Here is a 26,439-nt window from a genome sequence, read left to right on the forward strand (position 1 = left end):
TTCTGGGCTGGAACCACTCCTCCAGGGACAGATGGCTGCTCAAAACTCCCTCTATCACAGGTGAACAGAGAAAACTCCCTCTATCCAAGTAAGGTATGGGCAACTCAGAAAATTGTAACAGCCCTGAATTCAGCACTTAGCCTGAAAACTGGACTATACTAGCTTAGAAAGGTGGGAAACAAGGAATTTTTTTAAAAGATAAGGCAAAAAAGGTAAAAATACACTTAAAACAGCTTTAAATGACTACAAACAGTAAAAATACACTTAAAACAGCTTTAGATGACTACAAGCTATCAGAAAAGGCTTTTAAACAAATGACACAATTAACCAGTAATAAGTTATCAAAACTGAGCCCTGTTCCTGTAGTCTTCAATCAGACAAGTTCTAACTGCACACTCTTGCCACTGGGGTGCAGGGGAACCTTCTCCAAAAAAGAAGGCCTGGATTAGTGCTCAAGTTATATAAACAAAGCTAGATTCAGCAGGCCTGGATCTAGTCTATGTTACAGCAAACAAGGTGCACCAATTTCAGTAAGAAACAGTTCAAATATGCAAGCACTATAAGCCTTTAACCAGAAATTCCCAGCTCAGAAGGGCAGATTCCAGCCTCTCCTCCCACAAGACTGCAGACCACAAACCTTCTTAATGTAAAATAACTGGCCTGAAGCCCAAGTGCTTAAACCAGAACTAATACACTTTTAGAATAACAGAAACTGAGCCTTCAATCAGCAGTTCCCAACTTAGAAGGATGTAAGCTACCTGTCCTGCCACAACAGTGCAGACCACAAACTTCCTTAATGTAAAACAACTGGCCTGAAGCCCAAGTGCTTAAACCAAAAGGCTTAGAATGATAGCTACCCTTTAATCAGGTTACTAACATGCAGTAATAATTACAATTGAATACTTTTAAGAAGTCCTGGATTAGTGCTCAAGTTATGCAAACAAAGCTAGATTCAGCAGGCCTGGATCTAGTCTATGCTACAGCAAACAAGGCGCACCGATTTCAGTAAGAAACAGTTCAAATATGCAGGCACTATAAGCCTTTAACCTGAAATTCGAAGCTCAGAAGTGCAGAGTCCAGCCTCTCCTCCCACAAGAGTGCAGACCACGAACCTTCTTAATGTAAAATAACTGGCCTGAAGCCCAAGTGCTTAAACCAGAACTAATACACTTTTAGAATAACAGACACTGAGCCCTCAATCAGCAGTTCCCAACTTAGAGGGATGTGAGCTGCCTGTCCTGCCACAACAGTGCAGACCACAAACCTTAATGTAAAACAACTGGTCTGAAGCCCAAGTGCTTAAACCAAAAGGCTTAGACTGATAGCTACACTTTAATAAGGTTACTATCAAGCAGTAATAAATACAATTGAATACTTTTAAGAGGGTCTGGATTAGTGCTCAATTTATGCAAACAAGGCGAGATTCAGCAGGCCTGGATCTAGTCTATGCTACAGCAAGCAAGGTGCACCAATTTCAGTAAGAAACAGTTCAAATATGCAGGCACTATAAGCCTTTAACCAGAAATTCCCAGCACAGAAGGGCAGAGTCCAGCCTCTCCTCCCACAAGAGTGCAGACCACAAACCTTCTTAATGTAAAATAACTGGCCTGAAGTCCAAGTGCTTAAACCAGAACTAATACACTTTTAGAATAACAGAAACTGAGCCTTCAATCAGCAGTTCCCAACTTAGAAGGATGTAAGCTACCTGTCCTGCCACAACAGTGCAGACCACAAACCTTCTTAATGTAAAACAACTGGTCTGAAGCCCAAGTGCTTAAACCAAAAGGCTTAGAATGATAGTTACACCAAGCGGTAATAAATGCATTTGGTCAATACAGGTCAAGTTTAGGAATAGTGTATAAAAACTTAATAGACTGAGGAACTTTATACATCGTATCTGCCTTTTGGAGACAGCTGTCTATCAGGAAAATTGCAGGCAGTAAGATTTACATCCTCTAATGGGTGTAGGTTCTGGAAAATCCTTCTGTAACAACTCATAGTATTTACTGAGGGACTGGAAACAGTGGGACATTCTAACAATAGCCTCAGTGAAAGAGCAGCCCACACAGGGAGGATCAGAAAGTGAACTCTACTCTGAGTCTGGGTCAGAAATCTGAGGACAAAACCCTGAATCCATCCCTGCATCTTCCTGTTTAGATTCAGAATCTTGAATCTCTTCAAGAAAGGAGGCATCCCTCTTTCTTTTACTGGAAACTATTCTACAAGAAGAATCAGCAACCTGAATAAAACCCTGAGTCAGTCCCAGTACACTACTCCTATCCAAGAAATTTGACTATGAGCAGATACATCCTTGGTTTTCTGTTTCTTTTTGACAGAAAAATGGGGCCAACTTTGTTGCTAATGACAGGTGCTGCTTCACCATTGATGGGCACAGCATTCTGACACAACAAGAGGGAACCGTGGTAAAAGTAAATGGTTTGAGGTACAACAAATGGCCACAGCACAGTCACCCACCTGTGGTTGAGGCAAAATGCTAGCATGCTGTGGTGACAGAGATATTTGCTGAACTTCATTTTCTGGCTGAAAGAAGGACCGAATGTGGGACTAACAATCTGTTCTAAAGACTAGTCCAAAATTGTGCCAGTCCTTGGAAAAACAAGCAGCAAATGCTATTAAAACTACCAGTCCACAATAGGTACTTTTCTGACAGAAAAAAAAAACACAGTAAAAAGCACTTTCAACACTTTGGCAGCCCCACAGCAGAAAATCAACAACATTTCTTCCACAGAAAATATTTTATCAGTTAGTTAACATAACGTTTAAAGTGACAGAAACAAAGAGTGCTCTGTTCAAAAGTACATTACAGTCTTGAGACAGTTTAATGCTCCCTGCTTTAAAATAACTTCTCTGAAGAGAAACCTAATAAAACATCAGTAAAAAATAAGAAAATTAAATGTTTTTTTTCTCCAAAGGGAACTTTTCTGCCAAGCTAAGGAAAGCACATGCCAACATCGATCCTTGCAAGCCTCAGAGGAGTGTAATCTTCAGCAGCAGGAAAGCACTGAAGGGCTTCAAGCACAAACGTGTCTTTTAATCAGCTCAGCTTGAGCTACTTGACAGATTGGGCACGTGGAATGTGCCCTGAAACTTTGGAAGCTAGCCAACTGTTATATCCTTGTCAGGATATAATCCATATAGCTAAGGTTATGGGAGCAGTGATCAATATGAAGAACATCTGGAAAGTTTTCTTTAACAGTATTTTAAAAGGAAGGAAAGCACTAACATCATGGAAGAAAGTTGTGGTGGCTGTAATACCTAAAGACAGTAAAGAGTCATGAGACCCAGCTTTATATAGGCCCATTTCAATTTTAAACTGTGATTATAAAGTTTTTATGTCTATAATAGCTTAACGAATGGCAAAGTTGTTGCCAAAATTGATAAATATGGATTAATGTGGTTTTATGGAGAGGAGGCAAACATTTGACAACATTAATAAAACAGTGATGATCCATAGAGAAGCAGAATGTACGAAAACACCACTGTTGTTGGTGGGGTTTGATGCAGAGAAAACCTTTGTCAGACTAGGACTTTATGAGTAGGGCAATGGAAGCATTTGTATGGGAGGCAAAAATTAAAGTGGGAAGGTTCCTCTCTGATAAATTGGGTCTGAAAAGAGGAACCAGGCAGTGGTGTCCTCTTTCCCCTTTGTTGTTTGCTTTATATTTACAGCCGGTGGCAAAGAAAAAAAGCAGCTCAGAAATTCAAGGATATAACTGGTAGGGTAATCAGGAAAAGTTGGCTTTATTTGCAGATGATATTATTTTGTACCTGATAAAATGAGAAATGGACATCTGAGTGTTGGGGAACATTTTAAGACAGTTTCAAGTCTTTTCAGGATATAAAATTAATGAAGATAAAACAAAGGCTATAGCTGTAAACTATGTACCCACATATGAATTGGTCCAGCAATACCCATATTTATGAAAGCACAATAAAATTAAGTATTTAGTAGTATGGATTAAAAAGGATTCTGTTATGGCAGCTAAGTATATGTGGGAAGAGACTAAACAAAAGATAATACAAAAACTGAGAAACTGGAAGCTCTTGTTTATGGATATGGCTAGCAAAATGTAAGAAGGGAAATGTTTTTAGTCCCTTTAGTTTTATATACAGGCATATTTTTATCAACCAGAGCAGACGTTGCAGACAATAATGAGTTGAAAAGATTTATCTGGGAGGAGAACAGGGCAAGGGTCAAGTGGAATAAGCTGATTCTTTCAACAGAACAAGGTGGATTAGGATTACCTGATTTGAAGGGATATTTTAGAGAAACACAGTTAAGGCTCATATACATAAAAATAAGCAGAAAGCTATGATTCAAAATGGAAAGGGATGATGATGAAATGGGTAAATTCAAGAAATAAGGAGAGAGAGGGATTTTGGATGCAGATCTTTAAGGAAAATAGCAACCACCATACAGAATATTATACTCATGAAGTAGCAGGAAGTATTTTACGAACTAAGCCCACACAAGAATGAAGAAAGGAGATTTTGCCAACAGGGGTGACTGCAATTTGGGGTATAGAGAATTGGCAAGAGGGGGCTGGAATTTACTGAAGAAAACTGGCAGGGGAACCAAGGTATTGAGAGCAAATAACTAGAGAGGGAAAGGTAATAGACTAGGAAGAGGCCAGGAAGACATTTGGACTGTAGGTTAGAGACTGCTTCCCTCTCAGGGATTGATATCCAAGTATAGGCAAAGAGAAAGGGATAGGAGAATCCTAAGTGAAAGACCTGCTCTGATAGAGATTTTAGTTGAATCTAGAACCAAAGCTGCTGTTACAAAAATGGGCAATTAGTAGGGCATATAAAATATTGCTAAATAACTTTAGGAATAAATCACAGGAAGTTAGAAAAGAATAAGAAGAGAGATTGGATAAGCAATTCACAAGAAAATAATGGTAGGACATATGTATGGCTCCCAAGTATGCAACAAAGTCTAGAAGATTTAGCATTTTTGCTTGGAAGTGTTTCCATAGGTATTTTGATACTCCAAGCATGCTCCAAATATTCTTATTCTGGGAATATATATTTTGGTAGTGTAATGAGTCAGCAGACTTCAAAAATTCCATACAGAGCAAATGGGGTATAACTAAGGAAATATTTTTTTTGAGCTGGGATACAGGATCTGAGTTGCTAGACATAGTGAGGCCTTGCTAAGTTTAACTCTGGTTGCTATGAAAAAACAATTACTACAAAATGGAACTCAAAGTCTAAAATAAGTGTATTTGAAATATTGCATATTGTAACAGAGATAAAAGAAGTGGAAGTTGGATCATTAGAACAGGGTAGGAGTAAATTAGAAAAAAATAGAAATTGTGGTAATATGTGCAGAATAATGTTTTGGAGGAGGAGGGAGATTTAAGGGAAGGCAAGAAGTGAGAATTTATGTAATGCTGGACTGATGATAGTTATACAAAAAGAAGAACGTGATGTATAATGCTTGCAACTAGGAACAAGTTAATATGGCTTGTTTTCTTTTATATAAATGTATGTTTGCCTGTGTCTTAAGTGATAATTCAATAAAAGTGTTAAATAAATAATAGCACAATGACCTGCCTCACATCTTCCTTAAAATGAAACGGTTTATTATCTGTCTAAACTGGTAACCTACCCACTCATGAATCCTTCTCTATGTCACTTTCACACTGTATTACACCCAATTTTTACTGTATCATCAAACAACTTATACATATTATTAATTTAAATTCTTCTAATTCCAGTTTGTATAATTAACTTTCTTAATGATGGGTTGGGAAGGTGGTCTAATGGTTAAGGTGTTTGCCTTACAAACAGAAGGTGCAGGGTTTGAATCTCACAAGGGATTACTGGCTAAGCTTAAAATGGCTTGCAAGGGCAGTTAGCTTAGTACTAATCTATGAATCTATGAACCTATGAACTTTTCTCCCCGGGACTCTGTTAAAAATGGGCTTCGGCTAAGTTGGTCTTTCCTAAGTAAAAGACACCCAGACAAACAAAACAAATAAAATTAAATAAATTAAATAAATAAAAACAGGCATAATCAGGCTCTGCCTATATATACATTTTCGGAACAGTACGAATTATGAAACTCTAATGTCTGACATTGTTGACTGACTGCAATCCTCAGTGATTTTTCAGAAAATCTAAACATTTTTGAGGGACAGGGTAGAACTACGAGACAAAATCAAGGATGCTCTGCAAAGTCAAAGACAGCTAAGAAGTGTGGCTACTATCCATGTTCCAGTTATTTACTTAAATCACATTCAAAACATGATTAAGAAGGACATTAAATAACTTTTCAGCTACCAAAAATTGAACCATAACATTGAATCATTCCACTTTTGTTAATGATTATGCTCACCTTTTGTAGTCCGCTATAACCAACAAAACTAAAGCCTTTCTAATAATTTACACCCCCACCAATGAAGAACAATAACCTTCATCCTGTAATCTATGCCCTCTGTATTGTATGCCCTTTATATTATTATGTAGCAATATTTTACTTCTCTGAAATTTCAGTAAAACAGACCAAGAACCTACTTCTTAAACTCAACAATTCAGGATCTAAATTCTTCAAACTTCTTCCTAAAGCTTGCAGCTGAAAAATCACTAAATACCTTACTTATATATTTAACCTTTCTCACCACAGACACTGTCCCACCAGCATTCAAGGCACCTAAAGTCACTTCTCCTAATGGGCTGAAAGATTATAGACCTGTTTATACCCTATGCCCTATTACCAAAATATTTGAAAAACTTTATATGAGTAACTATTTAAGCACATTAAAAGCTATGACCTGTTATGCTATGCACAACATGGCTTTCACAATGCCTTCAGTACCTTCACTGCCCTAGTAACGGCCACTGAGACCATTTATTGCAACCTGAATGAGGGTCTCATTACTGCAGATGTTGTTGGAGGAATCTTCTGAAGTGTTTGTCCATTTTCATGTGGTAATACATGTCCTGAAGATCTAATGAGCACATCCAATCGTCTTTCTCCAGAAAAGGAAGTATAGACTGAACCGTGACCATCCGGAATTTTGTTTGTTTGACAAATTTGTTTAAGCTGCTGAGGTCCAGAATTGGCTTCCAGTCCCTTGTCTTTTTTGGCACTAATAAGAACCTTGAGTAGAATCCAGATCCTATCTAGTCAGGTGGGACTCTTTGGATGACCCTTTTTTGAGCAGCTTTTGGATTTCTTGAGCTGCTACTTCCCTTTGACTGAGTGGAACATTGGGAAAACGCGTCAACTGACTTGGGTAAAGGTCGAAAGGGATGTGATAACCTCTGGTAATTATCATCTGCACCCAAATATCTGTGGTTATTGTTTGCCAGGCAAGGTGGTGCAGAGAAAGTCATCCACCGACTTATTCCAGAGGTAAGCAATCAGACCGCTCTTCATGACCGTTGATAGGGTTGTCCAGAACAGGAATCTCTGGATCCCTGATTACATGGACCCCCTCTGCCTCTGAAGGGGCATCTTCCAGTTGAGTTCACCCCCTCTACCCCAGGAGAAAACCCACCATGTGCGTCACGGAAAGGACCCTGGGATTTCTTGTACCACATTTTCCCACTCCTCTGATTCCTGGAATAGGATTGTTGGGGAGTGGAAAAACATATGCCTGCCACAGACAAGGTCTTCCCATTCTTTTTACACCTGGCTAATGTGTCTTTTACTTTAGGACCAAAAAGAGAAGAGACCTCTATGGGGGCATTCGGGAAGAAAGACTTAAAGTCATCCACAAAATCACATAGGTGCACCCAGGAGTGATGTTTCATGACAATGCCTGCACTCGCTGCTCTAGCTGCCCCCTCAGTAGAATGAGAAATCAACCACATAGAGGAGTTAGAAATAGATTCCAGGGTGGCAAGTTATGAGACAACTTTGTCACGCACCCCATCAGCGACTGCTCCTGCAAGGGTTTCTGAAAGTTCTGATATTATATCTCTCTGAAGCCGGGTGAAGTGTGCCAGGTAGTTCAGGGACCGAATCGTGAAGGTCACTGAAAAGAACACTCACTTCCCAAGTCTGTCTATCACCTGAGACTCCCTGTTTTGGGGATGAACAGTAGAACTCTCTTCAGCTAGCTCTTTCTTAGTGGCCGCCGCCACAACCATAGCATCTACTGTCAGGCCCTTGGACCAGTGTGGACTGTCTCCTGGAGGAGAAATAATTTTGTCCAGTCTCCAGGGGATAAGTTAAATGGTATCTGGATTCTTCCAGGCTTGCTGCACTATGAGCTGTACCAGGTCATCTGCAGGTGGGGTCACCCAGGAAGAAGAGGGCAGGGCATGGAAAGCCTGCAAGAATACAGACTCCTCTGAGAAAGGGGTGGTGGACTTCCAGTCCCCCCACTGCTTAAGGATCTCCAGTATGTCTCCAAAGGAGACATCCTCAGGGGGCAACTCTGGAGACCCTTCCCCCTCATTGTAGTCTGTATCTTCAGTGAGGGATTTTTCAGGGGAATCCACGTGCTTCCTCTTGCATGATCTCTTGTGAGGTACATCCTCAGCGGGGGCATCTGAGGAGGACACTTCAGAGTGGGTACCTTGTGGAAGGATGTCTTGAGGTTCCAGTGCCTGGTGTCCTTGGGTAGTGGGCTGTGTCAACTGCAGCTCAGAGGAAATGAAGGTATGGGTCTCTGATGCCGAAGGTACCAGCTGAGAGCCCGCTGAGGCAAGTACCCTCTCCATCATCTGGCAAACAGGTCTGTCCAAAGAGGGATGGGAGCCTGGAACCAGGAAAGACAACATTGGGAATGGGATCACACCCTGCTCCAATGAACCCACTCCCAGGGAAGAAGCCATGGGATAACCCAGTTCTACCAAACCAACTGGAACTGTAGTAGAAGGCATTGAGGAAACAACATGCACTGTACTAGTGATCACAGTGCCGACAGACCAGTGTTGAACCAGAGGATGTTCTGGCTCCGAATGAGTCGAAGACCAAAGAGTAGGCTCTGGAGCCATGGCAAGGTCTACCAATGGAGCCAAAGAAGCTGGAACCGGGATTGGCATTGATGTTGAAGTCTCTGATATCTCCAGAGAGGTCGAAGGAGGAAAGTATGTAGGAGTTCATGGAGAAAATTCTTTGGTTCTGGGTGGGAGGGAGGATTTGGAGGGTGTTGGAAAACCACTGGCTGCTAGGAGCTGATCCACAAGAGTCACTACATCCAGTTCTGAAAGGCTCCTGGAAGAACGGGTGGATATCCCCGATGGGGAGTCAGGACACTCTAGGAAGGGGCTACATTACTGACCAAGAAATGGATCCACTGAAGGGGAATATCAGGTCTGAGGGATTATTTCTCCTTTTGGCACCAAGGTCAAAGGACCAGCATGAAGTACAGGTGGGGGGAAGTGACTGGCGTTGGGATAATTATTTTTGGTGCTGAAAGGGAAGTCGGTATTAATGTCTGCATCAATGTCGAAGTCTGAGAAGTAGGTGCTGATGTCGGCACTGTAGCCAGTTGCTGAGGTGCTGGAAATGAACATGGCACCGTGAAGGGGGTTTGAGGCCCCAGTGCCAAGGATGTTGGTGCCAATTTAGGAATTTTCGGTTTCTGCTCTGACGATTTAGGTTCACTCATGTGAGGAGAGGAGGGTAAGAACTTGCTCCTCTTTTTATGCTCTTTCTTTGGAGGGGATGAACCCTCCATCTCAGAGATAGCCTCCATGAAAAGAGATTTAAGGAGACCTTTCAACATGAGTTTATTTTTACATTCCGCCAAGATGTGGGAGCTAAAAGCCTTACAAATCTCATAAGGATTTCACAGAAAGGTGTGGCGCCCCCAGACAGTAGACACAGGATATATTGTCGTCCACATTAGGAATCTTCCTGTCGCACTGATCACAGTGCTTAAAATTGGTTGTGCCCTTTTTCTCAGACATACTACTGCCAAAAATGTACACAATTCAATCACAACAACACAGCAAGATCAAACACAAAGGAAAGGAAACACACTTGTCACAACAAGGTAGAAGAAAGGAGTCCTTTTTTTTTTTTTTTTTTACAGAAGAGGCAGAGGAAAGAGGAATACCTACAATGGTAACGGGAAATACCTTAGAGGCCTGTACCAGCAATGGTACAAAGAGTAACAAACTTGGTAAAACAGAAAGGAGAAAGAGAGGGACACTCACACAACTAAGAATAAATATGCGACTAACAATATAAGTAGAAAAAAAACAAAAGGAGAGTTTAATGAGAGACAATTTTTGAAAAAGCTTAAAAGGACTTAGCTGAGAGCTGGCTTGACACTTTGTGGTTCGTACTCGGCAAACGAGATCTGGGGTAATATAGACAGGGGCACTATGGGTAAGACTTAGCTCGAGAGTTTTTTGACTGGCTTGAACTTGTTATAATGATCGACTTGGTTCCGAGGATGGAACCAACACCCATCAGTAAGGAATGAATGAATATTAACAACATCAGATGGTGAAGTATAAAACTAGTATGAGCTATGAAGAAAGGAGATTGCTTAAAGATATTAGTGAAAACAAAAATTTAAGACATATGAAACTGGAAAAAGGAGGAGGGTTGGTGGTAATGCAGACCACTGATTACAACTCCAGAATGGAAGGGATGCTATTCACTGAAAAATATGAAGAAATCTCCAGAAACTAACTGAATATAGCATATTCCAAAATAGACATTGTAATATATGACCTGTTAATGCAAGGGCAAATTTCTGAGATAGAATATGTATATTTGAAAATAGACTACCCAAACATATCAGGTATATTTGGAATGCCAAAAATACAAAAAGATATTTTACATCCCCCTTTATGTCTCATTGTTGGTGCAAAAGTGCCCAAGATACATGGTATGGCCAAATATATTGATTTGAAACTCAAGCGGTAATGAGTGAGGAAAGATATATTTTAAAAGACTCATGACTTTTTAACAAAAGTACAACCAGGTCTTTTATACGGTCAACTTATTTTAGTGACCATTGATGCAGTAGATTTATTTTCAGTTATTCCACATCAACACGGGTTAGACTGGCTTACTGCTTATCTAATCCAAATAGATAAGTTAGATAACACTACTACTGGAGTCCAAAGAATGCTCATGGAGCTAGTTCTAGACAACAATTACATCTGGTTTGAAGGAACCATTTTTAAAAAAAAGGATGGGAGCTGCAATGGGGGGCAGCTTGTGCCCCCATTTTTATCAATATTGTGTTAGCTTATTGGGAGAAACATGTATTCAACTCGGGTTTTGAAAATGCCTGGGCTTCTTATGGGCATTTTTTAGATGATATAATTCTTTTTTTGGAAAGACACTGAAATTAGGTTAAATTAATTTTTCTACTACATCAATAGTTCCACTGTTTTTTTTTTTTATTTACATTCAACAAATCTTATGAGAAGGATTCTTATCTAGATGTAGAAATCACAACTGACTACACCAAGTGTTTTATATCTAATTGATATAGGAAACCTGCTTACTCCAACACACCACCCAGTACACCAAAAAAGGGCCCTAGTTAAGGGATGACTGGTAAGATTGGCAAGAACGGTGTTTCCACTAGACACATTTCACTAAGAAGAAGAAAAGTTGAGGTATGCTATCACACAGGGGTTACCTCAAGGATTTCCTTAATGGGATATTTAACGAAGTCTTGAAAAAAGGATCAAGAAGGTGTACAAACCCCTTTTAGGTGCAGGGTGGCCTGGAAGTGAAATCAATAGGAATACAGACAACAGATTTATGACATGGTTTATTGTCACTTATAATAATAATGCAGAAGCTTTTAAGATGATTATGGTGAACAACTGGAAAATTTTTGACATTGGTGGGATGGATATAAACAAAATACAAAAAGTCCCTACAATAACATTCAAGAGAGATTGGAACATAAAAAAAAATTAAAATAAGGATGTGATCCCCAGAAAAGAATACCCAGAAGGGGATCATAAAGTACAGGAGATGTCCCCATTGCCCCTACATTATAGAAGGAAGAAGCATAAAGCTTTATGGATTTGGGGAAGTTACGTGGTGATGCTGCGGTAGCATTGTCGCCTCACAGTGAGACGTTGTCCTGTTCGATTCTCAGCTAGAGCGTCTTCTGTGTGGAGACATGCATGAATGGGCATACCTTCGTTGAAGGTTGTGTGTCAGAGCTGGCAACTCGGCACGTAAAAATCTACTGACAATTATTAGTGGACCGGAGTTCCGCTGTGGCGACCTCTATCCAGGAAAAGCCAAAAGACACAACAACAACAACATGTCCCAGGAGGTGCAATTGTGAAACAAGAATGGTAGTCTACATTGCTTTATGTAGGCAATGCACCTCATTTTATATAGGAAAAACAGATATCCCTAAAAGAAAGGATATACAAAAACCTTAAAGTCGTTAAAATACAGAATCAGACAAATGCGTTCTGGAGACAGTTCAGACTTTAATGTAAAGAAAGTGAATGGCAACTAAGAACCAATGCCAAGGGAACTTATAGGTTGAATGGCTACATTTATTTGGTCAGCTTTTTAAAGATGAAAACACTCATGTATTAATAATAAAATTAAAATGAGATCATGTTTTAATATATGTGAAATGGATATTTGACTTTTCTAATTGAAATTTAGGCTCAGTAATGCATATTCATTGTATTTTATTAGCTAGGTGAGAGGGTTGTAAACAAGCATACAATGCATAGTTGATTTAAGTGATTAAATCACTTTTTAAGTGGTATTGGTTAACTTCTGTAGGGTGGAGTTATTATGAGAGTATAAGTGATTAAATCACTTTTGAAGTGGTAATGGTTAACTTGTGTGGGGTGGAGCTATTAAGGGAGTATAAATAGTTTAATCCTCTTTAGAACAATTAACTCTGATGAAGTCCCATAATTACAGGGATGAAAGCATTAAGTGCAGTGTATTTTGATAGTAAATCCATCTGTTTTTATGTTGGTGGTTTGTGGCTTGGATTTCTCTCTGACCACTGAGTAAATTACACATTTTGTTTGGCTCATGAATCAGGCTCTTGGTTTCAGTTTTTGTGAAGTGATACCTTAAGAAATCACAACTCTCCATCTTTCTAACTTAATTATTTTTTTAAAGCCTCAAAAGGCATTACTTTGCCCTGGATAACAGACTGATGCTCAGGGGCAAGGTGTTGGTTGTGGATGTCATCGTGATTTCATCTAAGCAATACAGTTTGAATTAAGCACCTTCTTCCTCTGGAGGATATTTAAGTGGTTATGCATGCCTTGACATCCTTACATGTTGACTACTGCACGATCCATCTAACTATGATTGCCTAGCTCAGAATTCAGTTTTTTCCATGTGGTGGAGACATTATTCTGATTTTGTACAGTATGCTTTGGCTGACAGTTCAGATTCAGAGTACATTCAGAGAGTTTATGTCACTATAGATATATATATATATATATATATATATATATATATATATAAATATATAAATATATATATATATATATATATATATATATATATATATATATATATATTCTGCTTTCTCTCTGCCTCCTCATGGTTTCTATGACATGGTTTGAAACAAAGAATTAATATTTCTTTCTTTCTTTTTTTTTGTCATCAAAACTCCTTCTCTGTGGCTAAGTTATTCTTCCACAATGAGTGGCCTTAAGAGGTCTTTTATGATATATCTATTTAGTCTTGCTTATAATCACCACTGACTACTGATGCCACGTTGTTAGATTTTTATTATTAACTTATCTGTGTTACTTTTCCTGTCTGTTAAACATTAGGTAATTTAAGTTTTATTTATATTTCAGTGTAATATGTTTGAAAAACAATCACATAAATAATTTTACAGTTTAAATTGTACTTCAATAGTTTAAAAGTATCCCAGATCCAGAGCTTTTATCTCTGAATATTTTGATTTTGGCCAGACTTCCAGGAGCAACAAATTCAGATGTGTTAGTACAGCTCAAAATGTAATACTGTAGTAAAACAGATTACTTAACACTGAAAATAGCTTAGCAGGCCTGCTAAAATGAAGTATAAATGAAGAAAAGAAAACAAAACAAGGAAAGAAAGAGACCTGAAAATGTCATATATGCAAGGCAGAGGGTAGGTACTATGTGACACTTCTGACAGGAATGGGAGGAACATGTAAGGAACATTGAACACTAATAGCCAAGAAAGCTAAGCAGAATATAATGATGTATAAAAAGAATAAATTAGCAGTGACAAAGTAGATTGTAGCAACATAAATAAAAAGAACAGTAAAATGAATAAATGTTTGTACAAACAAAAGGAAAAATAGAATAAAACTGAAAGATGGTCTGAGAAGACTAAAGCATAAATATGGCTTTAGAGAGGTAACAGACAGTGCAAGCTGAACCTTTGTGATATAAGAAGTTCAAGCACTTGATTGAGCATCATCATCTGGCTTTCATCTTAAAACAGTAATAACAAACCTTTTTAGAACAATGCTTATACATTAGTATCTACAAAGCAGCTGATGACAGCAAAACTTATACACACACACACACTGCTTCATATTACAATTAATGATAGAAAAGGCAGACTCATTCCCATTCTTTATTACTGAAGTCACACGCATTAAATCTAAATAATTGACAATAGTGAGTGTTTTCTATTGTCTTCTTTCTACTTGAAGTCATAATTAAATGATCACAGTTATTCCCACAGTAATATAATAGAATTTCACAACAATCAATTATGAATTAAACTTAGTGGTAAGTCGCTCAATCAGATGAACTCAGAAAAATCTGAACATGTTTATGGCAGTATATACTGTACGTATCTCAATAACAGGCAAAGCAACATGCAACATATATGTGTGTGTGTGTGTGTGTGTGTGTGTGTAAATATACATTGATCGATATATATATATATATATATATATATATATATATAGAGAGAGAGAGAGAGAGACACACACACATGCATATATATATATATATATATATATATATATATATATATATATATATATATAAGGCAAAAATAGGAAGCCTCCCACTGAAGAACTGTGTAATACGAAGTGTATACGAACAAAATAATTATCACAGTCACTACGGCCAGGATAACAAAATATACAACACCAATAAAATGGAAGATTTTTTTTTATTGGGATAAGCGCTTTCGGATCACCCGATCCTTCATCAGATCCATATAAAATAAGTCAGTTAAAAACATTTAAATACTAAGACATACCCAATCAAGACTTAATTGACTGACACACCCTCTCTATCAAGATTTCACACACACCTCCTAAGCCTTCTCCCTTTCAGTGCAGGTTTGATTTTCTTGACATTAGGTTGAAACAGGATACTGTGTCTGGGGAAATACACACTGCCCTTTATCGGAAGGAGTGTTGGAAAAATAGTATCCTGCATAGATCTAGTATGCACACTGGGCATGTTCATAGGAATGTGTTTGGAAAGTGAAGAATCTTTATGGCAGTTGAAGCTAAACACTTCTATGGAACCTGGTTTAAATGATTTTATTTCCATTAAGCCATTTTTGAAGATTAAATATAGCCAAATTGTTTGATATAGCTATTTTTCAGGATTTATTTTTAATAATCATGTAGAATGTAATTTTAACAATTTCAAGTAGATTTAGTATGTTGCTTAATGAATGATTAGGGAGTAATTTGTTACAACGTAATAAAAAATTTAAGAAGAATAGGCATTAGATAGATGTACTGTCTTTTTAAAAGTTTGGGCGGGAAAAATTGTGGGTGCACATTTCAAAAGTCTAACTGTTACTCAGTTGTTACTCACGGAACATAAAATATTCAAGTTATGTACCTCACATTTGACTGAGAATATGAATGAAAGCTTTCTGTTTTCACAGTGACTTAACTCACCAGGAAGATGAACTCCATTTGTGGTAATCTCTTGAAAAAAACATCTAGCACTATATGCATCTGCTTCCTTGAAAACAGTTCAAGGAAAAAATAATTGCAGAATGTGACTGATTTGTTTCAGTACAGCTTTTTTACACTGCATGTTCACACTGCATCTTCATTCAAAGGCCTATGCATGTTTCACACAATATGTAATTCTACCCCACCAAACTCAAGTGAATTTTTATGAAACACCAGGAAGCAAAGCTCGGGGGTTGAAGGTACATTTAAAGTTATACAGCCCAATCCCTGTCTTGACGAATCATTTGCCTTTGCATTACTGGAACACTCGTCCTAAATTTCATGTGAAAAGCTTACACTTTTGCCTCCTGGTACTATATAAGCCCTTTAAGGGATTATGATCTGTAACTACTGCAAATGTTATATTATACAGCTAAGACTGAAGCTTTTGTTTTAATACCTTTATTGCATTATCACTTAACATATTGGCAAACATAATCTATATACAAGAAAACAAAAAGACACAGAAAAACATAATTTATATGCAAGAAATCAATGTTAACATATTTATACAATTATCATTGATTCAATATTACATAAATTGGTCAATGCCTGCCTTCCCCTTAAACCTCACTTCTCCTATAAAATATTATTCTGCATGTACTGTTCCCACAATTTCCTTTTTTCTATGTAATTTACTGCTACGTACTACCCTTTTCTAAAACTCTCATTTCCAGTTCTTTCACTGCTGTTACAATATTCACTACTTCAGATAACAGTTGGTTTAGACTTTGATTTCCATTTTCTAGTAATTGTTTTTTTGGCAGCCACCAAAATTAAACTTAACAAGGCCTTCTATGTCTAGACAATTCAGAACGGTAACCCAGATCAAAAAAATAATTTCCTTAGTTACACACATTTTCTTAACCAATATTTCTGACACAGTACTCTGCAGAGAATTTTTAAAGTCTGTCAACTCATTACACTCCCAAAACATATGTTCCCAGTTATCTAATTCTTCCCCCATCACACCTCTAATATTTGAAATCTACCTGAGGAAAACTTATTTCGAGTCTGCTTAGGGTATAAAAATACCCATGCGAAAACCTCCAAGCAAAAATCTTCAAATGTTGACTTTGTTTCATATTTGGGAGCCATACTTATGTATTTCCATTGTATCCTTGTGAATTGCTTATCCAGTCTTTCTTTTCAATCTTTTTTAACCTCCTCTGATTGATTCTTATGGTCATTGTGCAATATTTTATATGCTCTACCAATTATCCCTTTTTTAAAGGAGTTTCTGTTCTAGATTCAACAAAAACCTCCACCAGAGCTGGTCTTTCACTTAGGATTCCCCTTTGGCCTATACTCCAGTATCAACTCCTGACAAGGAAGGCAGTCTCTAGTCTCCAGTCCAAACGTCTTCTTGGCCTCTTTCCACTTCACTACCTTTCTCTGTCTAGTTATCTCCTCCCAATTCCTTGGTTTCTTTCTCAATTTTCTCCAGTAAATACCAGCTTCCTCTTGCCTATTCTATGTACTGCTAATTGCAGTCAACTGTATCAACAAAATTTCCTTTCTCCACTCTTGTGTTGGCTTAGTTCTTAGAATACTTTCCACTACTCTATAAATATAATATTCTGTATAGTTGTGTTATTCTCCTTAAGAATCTGCATCCAAAATCCCACTCTCTCCTTATTTCCTGACCCCCCAGCCTTCATTATCATTCCTTTCCACTTTGAATTATAGCTTTCTGCTTGTGCTCTGTACATGAGCCTTAACTGTGTAGCTCTGAAATACCCCTTCAAATCAGGTAATCCTAAACCACCTTGTTCGGTTGGAGGGATCAACTTATCAAACTTGACCCTTGCCCTCTTCCCCTCCCAGATAAAATCTTTCAACTCTTTATTCATCACTAACCACAACTTTTCTTTTGGTTGATAAAAATATTCTGACTTGTAGATAAAGCTAAATGGAGTGAAAGAAATTCACTGCTTGCATCTTGCTATCCACATCCATAAACAAGAGCTTTCAGTTTCTCAGTTTTTGTATTGTCTTTTGTTTAGTCTCTTTCACATATCCTTACCTGCTGTAACAAAATCCTTTTTAACCTATACTCCTACATACTTTATTTTATCATGTCCCCACAAATACCAGTATTGTTGAACCAATTCATGTGTGGGTACATAGGTCGCAGTTATAGCCTGTTTTGTCTTCATTAATTTTCCATCCCCAAAAGACTTGAAATCATCAAAGAATGTTCCACAACACTCAGATGTCCTTTTCTGGTTTTATTAGGTACACAATAATATCATCTGCAAATAAAGACAACTTTTCTTGATTACCATACCAATTACAACCTTGAATATCTGAGTCCCTCATTTTCTTTGCCAGTTGCTAAAGATATAATGCAAATAACAAAGGTGAAAGTGGACACCCCTGTTCAGACGCAATTTATCACAGAGGAACCCTCCCAGTTTAATTTTTGCCCTGTTCCCTCATGTATCCTTCTAATTAACATTATTATTGTTTCAGGGAATGCAACTGCTTCCATTGTCCTACTCATAAAATCCCAGTTTACTCTGTTGAATGCTTTCTCTTCATCAAGACCTACCAACAACAGCAGTATTTTCTTACATTCTGCTTCCTACTGGATCATTATTGTTCTGTTATTGTTGTCAAATGTTTGCCTTCACCCCACAAAATCACACTGATCCATAGCTATCAATTTTGGCAACATCTTTGCCATTCTTTTATCTATTATAGACATAAATTCTTTATAATCGTGATTTAAAATTGAAGTCGGTCTACACGAAGCTGGGACTGACTCTTCTTTAGTGTATTTAGGTATCACAGCCACCACAGCTTTCTTCCTGGATGTTGGTGTTTCACCTCCTTTTAAAATACTGTTAAAGAAAACCTTCCAGATCTTTATCACTTTCTTCCCTCCTAGCTTCCACAGGAATGTAATCTATAGATGGAGACTTTCCTGCAGATTGATTATATAGCACTATTTTTACCCCATCTCCTCCTGTCTTAACTGTTAATCATTGAACCTCATCTACCTCTAACCTTGGCATAGCTAAGTCTTCCATACATATTTCCATTTGTGCTTTTTTTTTTGATTTCCACATTCCTCTACTTTATATAAATGTTCATAAAATTTCCAAAATATCTCTAATACCTCTACAGAATCTCTGGTTATATTTCTTGTTATAGGCTCAATAAGTTTAGAAGCAACTCTTTCTACTTTCTGTTGCCCAAGTCATTGTGCTAACAGTTTTTGTGCTCTAGTTATTATCAAAAAAAAAATAGTTGCTTAACAGCAATATTTTTAAACAATTCATATTATCCTGATACTCCCTTATTTTCTCTTTAGCATTCTGCATTTGTACCTCTTCTTGTTCTGTGAGATCCCCCTTATACTGCAATACTTTAACCTTTGTTAGACCCTCTAAATAATTCTTATTTCTTAACCATTTATCTTTTTCTTTTATTTCTACCCTACTTTTAACTCTACTTTTGTTTTATCCCAGTTACAAACTATGACATCTGAAGAAATTTCTATCTTCCCTAATGACATTTAAACAATTTCCACTACCCATTCCATAAATTCCTCTCTTTTTAACAGTAAGTGGAGTAAGGCCAGTGTCTCATTTGTACTTCATTATCCTGCATTTTATTCTTAGTTGTTATTGGTGCATGATCTGAAATAGTTATTGTATGTGTGTCAAAGCTTTCAATTAAATGCACATATTCCTGTGAAATATGCTTTCTGTGTAGTCTAGCCCAGTTATTGTACCTTGGTGAATAATAAGTAAGTTGTCTCCAAATTCCTAGTACTGATTTATGCCTTCCATACCTAATATTATCATAATTTGTTTCAGAAATCTACACACCTTTGCCTCCTAGGTTCCCCAGATACATCTTTACTGTTACAAATCAAGTTCCAGTCCCCACCTATAAGTAATATTCCTTGCTGAAAGATGATTATTCCTCCTAAAATTTCATAAGCTCCTTAATAACAGCTTTAGGTGGAATATAAATACACAGCAGTGTAATCCTCCTCCCTCCCTTGCCGGTAGCCCCTTACTGCCACAAATCTATCATTCCTATGCTTTTTCTACCTTCTATCACTATTGGAGCTCCTCTAGAAGTTAGTATAACTATCAAAAATAAAACATCTGTAAGCTATGTCAGAAATGCCACACTTTAACTAAAATCCAAATTCAAAATGTGATAAGTGCTTTCATCCCTTATACAATGGTATGGGACTTCATCAGATAAGTTTAAAAACATCACCATCATTCTTAAATAGAGAAAGCTATGATATCATTTGGTAATAATTAAGCGTATACACCTCCTTAAAGAAACAACTTACAAAGCACAACAAAACAATAAGTATTAAAATATAAATATATATAGACCCAAAAAAGATGTACTACAATGTAATTAAATAATTGTCTAACTAAATCTTTTAATCTCAGTAAGCATCCAATGGATGCTAGACCATTTAAACCTGCCGTGTGACTGCATTCAAGTATAGAATCCAGAATAATTCAGATCTTTCTAAATGTAATGTCCAAGGCTCACCCCTTAGATTTTGATCCACTTTTTCTATAACAATAAACTTAAATTGATGATTTGGAACCTCAATAATATGTTTACATAAAGCATTAGTCATTTTTTCTTTTGAATTTCATATAAATGTTCATACATTCTCTTAGTTTCCTTTCAGTTTTCCCAATACAATATGCAGGACATGTCTGACACAAAGCTCCATAAGTAACTCCAATGGTGTTACAATTATATCTGCCCTTTATCTTAAACTGATGACCATTAATTTCCAACTTATCTCCTACAAGTATATATTTACAAAAAGAACACATTGCACATTTATTCATACAAGCATATTATTAATGTTGTAATATTTTTATACATTATTAGTTGATTCTGTAAGCATTTTGAAATTAGCACCTCTTTTATAGATTATAATCATTTTTTCACTCAACTTATTTTTTACAGATTGATCTTCTTTAATGATGTTCCAATTTTTAACAACTAGTTATCTTATTAAATCACTATCTAAAGTAAATGTAGTAATAAAGGACAACTGAAAATGTATGTCATGTGTCTTGTCTTTAGGGGACAAATTTTGATCAATCGAATCTACAAGAATAGGTAGAAAATAATTATTACGTGTTTTGGTTATCACTTCATTCATCAGGTTGTCCACAGAAAACATTGGGTAGCTTCTTTTGATAAACAGACTTCAGTAAATTACATTCTATTATAAAGTCATCAAAAAGAGATACAATACATGCTCCCCTATTCCTTTGTCCCTGATATTCTGCTGAATATCCCTCCTAAAATTATTTCTTTACCAAATCCACATGCTCATTTCTTTCTAAATGTGTCTCCTGTAGCATTGCTGTTTGCACTCTGCATTTCTTAGTATAATTCAATATTCTTTCCTTTTCATCTATACCTGTGATGCTTTTCGTGTTCCAAAATAATGTTTAGTGTAGCCATTATGATAAGAAGTTATTGTTTACACCTATTATATACAACAGCTCTATTAATTACCTATTTTCACATTTTGTGTTACATGCATCCACTAATGTTTGGTAGGTTGATCGTTTATAAGTTTTTTGTCATCTCCATTTGAACTTATGTCATGTACTTTTTGTTTTAATGAAAACACTCAGCCCTCCCCCAGAACACATCCATAACCTATTAACTGTATTGTATTGGATTATACTGTACTTGTATTGTACTGAATGTGGAACTTTGCTCCCCAGGCGTCTGCTGAAAATGGGTTCTGTAGACCCAGTCAGACCACCCCGGTAAACAAATGTCAAATAAATAAATAAATTGATTGTCCGAAATTGACAACTGTATACACAAGCAAAACCCAAATTAAAATTAAGGTTATCCATGCTAAGACTCATTTTACAGCCTGTTCTTCTACTTGCTGTCTGTTTCTGTCTTATATTTATTCCCTTCCCAGTTGTAAAAAACAATTTCTTTGTTTTCAGAAAACATTAGCCTTAAGAAAAAGTGCACTGTTTTTTTTAAATAAAACTAAATTATACACTGTTCTAGTAAATACATTACAATATTTTGTAACCAGAAAAGCTGTTATCTTTTATTCATTTCCAGTAATTACAAACTTTATTTCTGCTTAGTACATTTTAATTTTACATTTATCTCAGTAAACAATGTTCAGACTTCTCGATTTATTGCCTTTAACTTTTATCAGCTTGTTTCCATGGAAACATAAGATTAAAATGTAGAGCTGCCGTCAGCTCCAGATTTCTCAACTGGTACTGAACATTTAGTTTCTTAAAGAAAACTATTACTTTGTAGTTTCTCGTATTCGAAAGCCCACTTGCATTCACAAAAAAGTTGACATTAGATTAAGCCAAGGAAATTCACCAAAAGTAAAATAAAGTATTCCAATTCCACATATATTATAATCAGTACACTTTTCCACCTCATCTTCCACCCCAACAGCCCAAGATTAAAACCCATTGCTTAAATGTGCTTTAGTCCAGCCTTTCTTCTCTTTTTGCATTGTAATACTTGTATTTCTTAAAACTAATAAAAAGAAGAAAGAAAAAAAAACACCTGTTTACTTTGGAATCTTTATCACACACACCAGTTACTAAAAATACTTTACTATATGACACATGCAATTTATATCATAAAATACGTTATATATAGGTTCATAGTTTCATAGGTGTGTACTAGGCTAATGACCCTGGAGCATTTACAAGCCTAGCCCTTAGAAGTGCCCTGGCATTGTGGTGCCCGAAGTTGGTTCCCAGTGCCTTTATCAAGTAGAGCCACTGGAGTGATCCCCGAGGTGAACTTTCTATTTCCCATCCACTCATCAAGATTTCTCTTGAAGTGGGCCAGTGAGGTGCTCTGCTTGACATGTATGGGAAGTCTATTTCAGAGCATAGGCAGTCTCTGGGTTATGAACCTGTCCCTCCAGCATGTTCTGTTGATTGTGGTAATGAGGTTGAGGTCTCTGGAGAGTGTGGTGCAGAGGGATTTGGATTTCATTAGATGTAGCATTTCTAACAGAGCTGGGTCAGACATGACTTTGTAAGTCAAGCAGAGATCAACACTTAGTAGATGATATGAGACAGAGAATAGCTGGAGTTTTCTGATTCTGTCCATGTAGGACATGTGTTTAAGGCCTAGGATCCTCTTCATGAGGTACTTTTGTGGCCTTTCCAGCTGTTGCGTGTGTCTAGTGAGGTACATGCCAAATGGGGCGTTATACTCGATGATTGGGTAGAGAGAGAGATGATGACCTCTTTCTTCCTGGATGCAAAACCCTTGGTAATGAGATGTGCCACATAGAAGGACTTTCTGACCACAGTGGCAATGTGGTGATCGAAGGAGAGGTTGCTGTCAAGCTGTATCCCCTGGTGGTTGAAGGAGAGGTTGCTGTCAAGCTGTGTCCCCAGATCTCTTATAACACCTTCAGTGTTCAGTGGGCTCCCATCAATGTGGTAATTAGTGAGAACTGAGTTTTTCCAAAAGGGGATGATGATGCATTTTTTGGCATTAAGCTTAAGGCCATGGTTTTGACACCAGTCATTGGTCTCAGTGAGGCCTTTCTGTAGGATGTCTTCATCACTTGGGTAGTTAATAATGGCTCCCAGCTTGCAGTTGTCTGTGAACTTGGTCAGTCAGAGTCCCTCCATGTTGTCCTGGACTTCTGAGAAGTAGATGACAAAGAGGAAAGGATCCAGGACTGATCCCTGTGGGACTCCACTTGTGACTGGTCAGCATCTAAAGTTTGGAGATTCACTATATCCTTGTTAATTAGGTCCATGAAGATGCAATCCATAGCCTTACATATCAGACTTGTCAGGCTAATGGAGAAATAATTTCCAGGGTCTGTAGTTGCTCCTCCTTTATGCAGAGGGATGACTGTAGCAGTGTGCCATTTGGTAGGGGCAAAGCCTGAGGTGAGACTGTGAGTGAACAATGCACACAGATGTGGTGTCAGTTCACTTTATAATTCATGTAGAACACAGCCAGGGATATTGTCAGGTCCCATAGAAGCTGTATTCTTGGCCTTGGACAATGCAGCTTTAACCTGTGCTGCAGTAATGCTAGGTTCCTGGCATTCTTCCATTATTGAGATTGGTCCTTTAGGGGAGGAGAGATGGGTAAAGTTGGCACTGAATCTGTCGGCCAGTATGTTGGCAATATCTGTTGGCTTAGTATAGGAGGTACAATTGTGCAGTAACTCACAGCAAATCTGGGTATTGCTGTGGAGATTCTTGATATAACTATAGAAGGCTTTGTTGTTGGTTTTAGTGTCTGTTGCAATTCTGCCTTCACAGCTGGCTTTGGAGGTTTTGATGAGGGATCTCAACTTTTTGTTGAGGCTGATAAGGGAATTTTTCCAGTCTTGGGACTTCACCTTTTTCTGCAACAGTTTCTTCCTTCTGTTGTAGAGTTTATTAATGGCAGGGGACCACCAGACTGGCTTAGTTTTTTTAGAGGAGAGCATCTTGGTTCTGTTGGGTATAGCTAGTTCCATACCTTTATGTACGTGTTTGTAAAGTGCATTGATGTATGACTCAGCCATCATGCATCTATTTTCCATTGGCATGGGTGCTGTGAAATTAGCCACCTCTGTTTTTAGAAGTCCAAAGTCAGTTTTGGAGAGTAGCCCAACATAACGCATCAGCGATACTTCTGGTACAGCTAAGATTGGGCAAGACAGCGATTCAGATCGTAGCCTGCTATAGGTCCCCAACCATGTCCCAAGACTCACACTCTACATTCCTAAGCACCCTGGAGAATATTAGGGTCCAACCTAACACTCTCATACTGGGCGATTTCAACTACCCCTCCATTAACTGGGAAAACTACTCATGTACCAATACACTTGCCCAACGTTTCCTGGAATTCATTAATTCCAATTCCCTGGACCAGTTCGTTCTTACCCCCAATAGAGGTAGCAACATCCTTGACCTGGTCATTACTAACATGGGCAACCATTGCTCTACACCAATAATCAACTCCTCCCTGGTTAGATCCGACCACAAACAAATCACCTTGGAAATCCACATCCCTCCCACCCCCCTGCAAAGGTAACCACCATGGAAAACTTCTCCAAAGCTGACTTTGGGCTCCTAAAAACAGAGGTGGCTAATTTCATGGCACCCATGCAAATGCAGAATAGTTGCATGACTGTTGAATCATACACCAATGCACTGTACGAACACGTACAGAAATGTATGGATCTTGCCACACCCAATAGAACCAAGACACTCTCCTCCAAAAAAAGGAAGCCAATCTGGAGGTCCCCTGCCATAAACAAACTCTACAACAGAAGGAGGAAACTGATGCAGAATAAAGTGAAGTCTCAAGACTGGAAAAACTCCCTTATCAGCCTCTACAAAAAGTTGACATCCCTCATCAAATCCTATAAAGCTAGCTATGAAAACAGAATTGCAGCAGATAGTAAAGACAACCACAAAGCCTTCTATAGTTATGTAAAGAATCTCCAGGGCAATACCCCAATTTGCTCTGAGCTACTGCACAATGGTACCTCCTATACCAAGCCAACAGATATTTCCAATATACTGGCTGACAGATTCAGTGCCAACTTTATCCCTCTCTCCCCCACCAAAGGACCAATCACAATTTCAGTAAATTGCCAGGCACCCAGTATTACTGCTGCACAGGTTACTGCTGCACTGTCCAAGTGCCAAGAATACAGCTTCTATGGGACCTGACAATATCCCTGGCTGTGTTCTACATGAACTACAGAGTGAACTGGCACCTCACCTGTGTGCTCTGTTCAATCACAGCCTCACCTCAGGCTTTGTCCCTATCAAATGGCACACTGCTACAGTCATTCCTCTCCACAAAGGAGGACCGATTACAGATCCTGGGAACTATCTCCCCATTAGCCTGATGAGTCTGATATGCAAAGCTATGAAATGCATCATCATGGACCTAATAAACAAGGATATAGGGAATCTCCAAACTCTGGATCCCACTATGTTTGGTTTTGTGAAGGGTAGATCATGCCTACTCAACCTGGTCAACTTCTTTGAGTCAGTCACCAGAGCTGTGGATGAAGGCAAGGTGGTTCATACACCCTACCTTGATCTGGCTAAGGCCTTTGATAAAATTCCTCACTCAGGAATCATAGAAAAACTCACTAAGCTAGGCATCAACCCCTATATCACTAGATGGGTTGCAAACTGGCTCACAGATAGAACTCACAGTGTGAAAGTAAGTGACTCCAAGTCAGACTGCTGACCAGTCACGAGTGCAGTTCCACAGGGCTCAGTTCTAGGTCCTCTCCTGTTTGGTATCTACTTTTCTGACATCCAGGCCAACATGAAGGGACTCTGGCTGACAAAGTTTGCAGACGACTGCAAGTTGGGAGCTATTATTAACTCACCAAGTGATGATGACATCCTACAGAAAGGCCTCACTGAGACCAACAACTGGTGTCGGAACCATGGCCTTAAGCTGAATACCAAAAAATGTGTCATCACCCCCCTGGTTCCCATGAATTACCACATCGATGGTAGTCCACTGAAGACAGAATGCGTTATAA

Source organism: Protopterus annectens, chromosome 11.part0 (assembly GCF_019279795.1).
Source record: "Protopterus annectens isolate FY-2018-M chromosome 11.part0, PAN1.0, whole genome shotgun sequence".
Taxonomy (NCBI): domain Eukaryota; kingdom Metazoa; phylum Chordata; order Ceratodontiformes; family Protopteridae; genus Protopterus; species Protopterus annectens.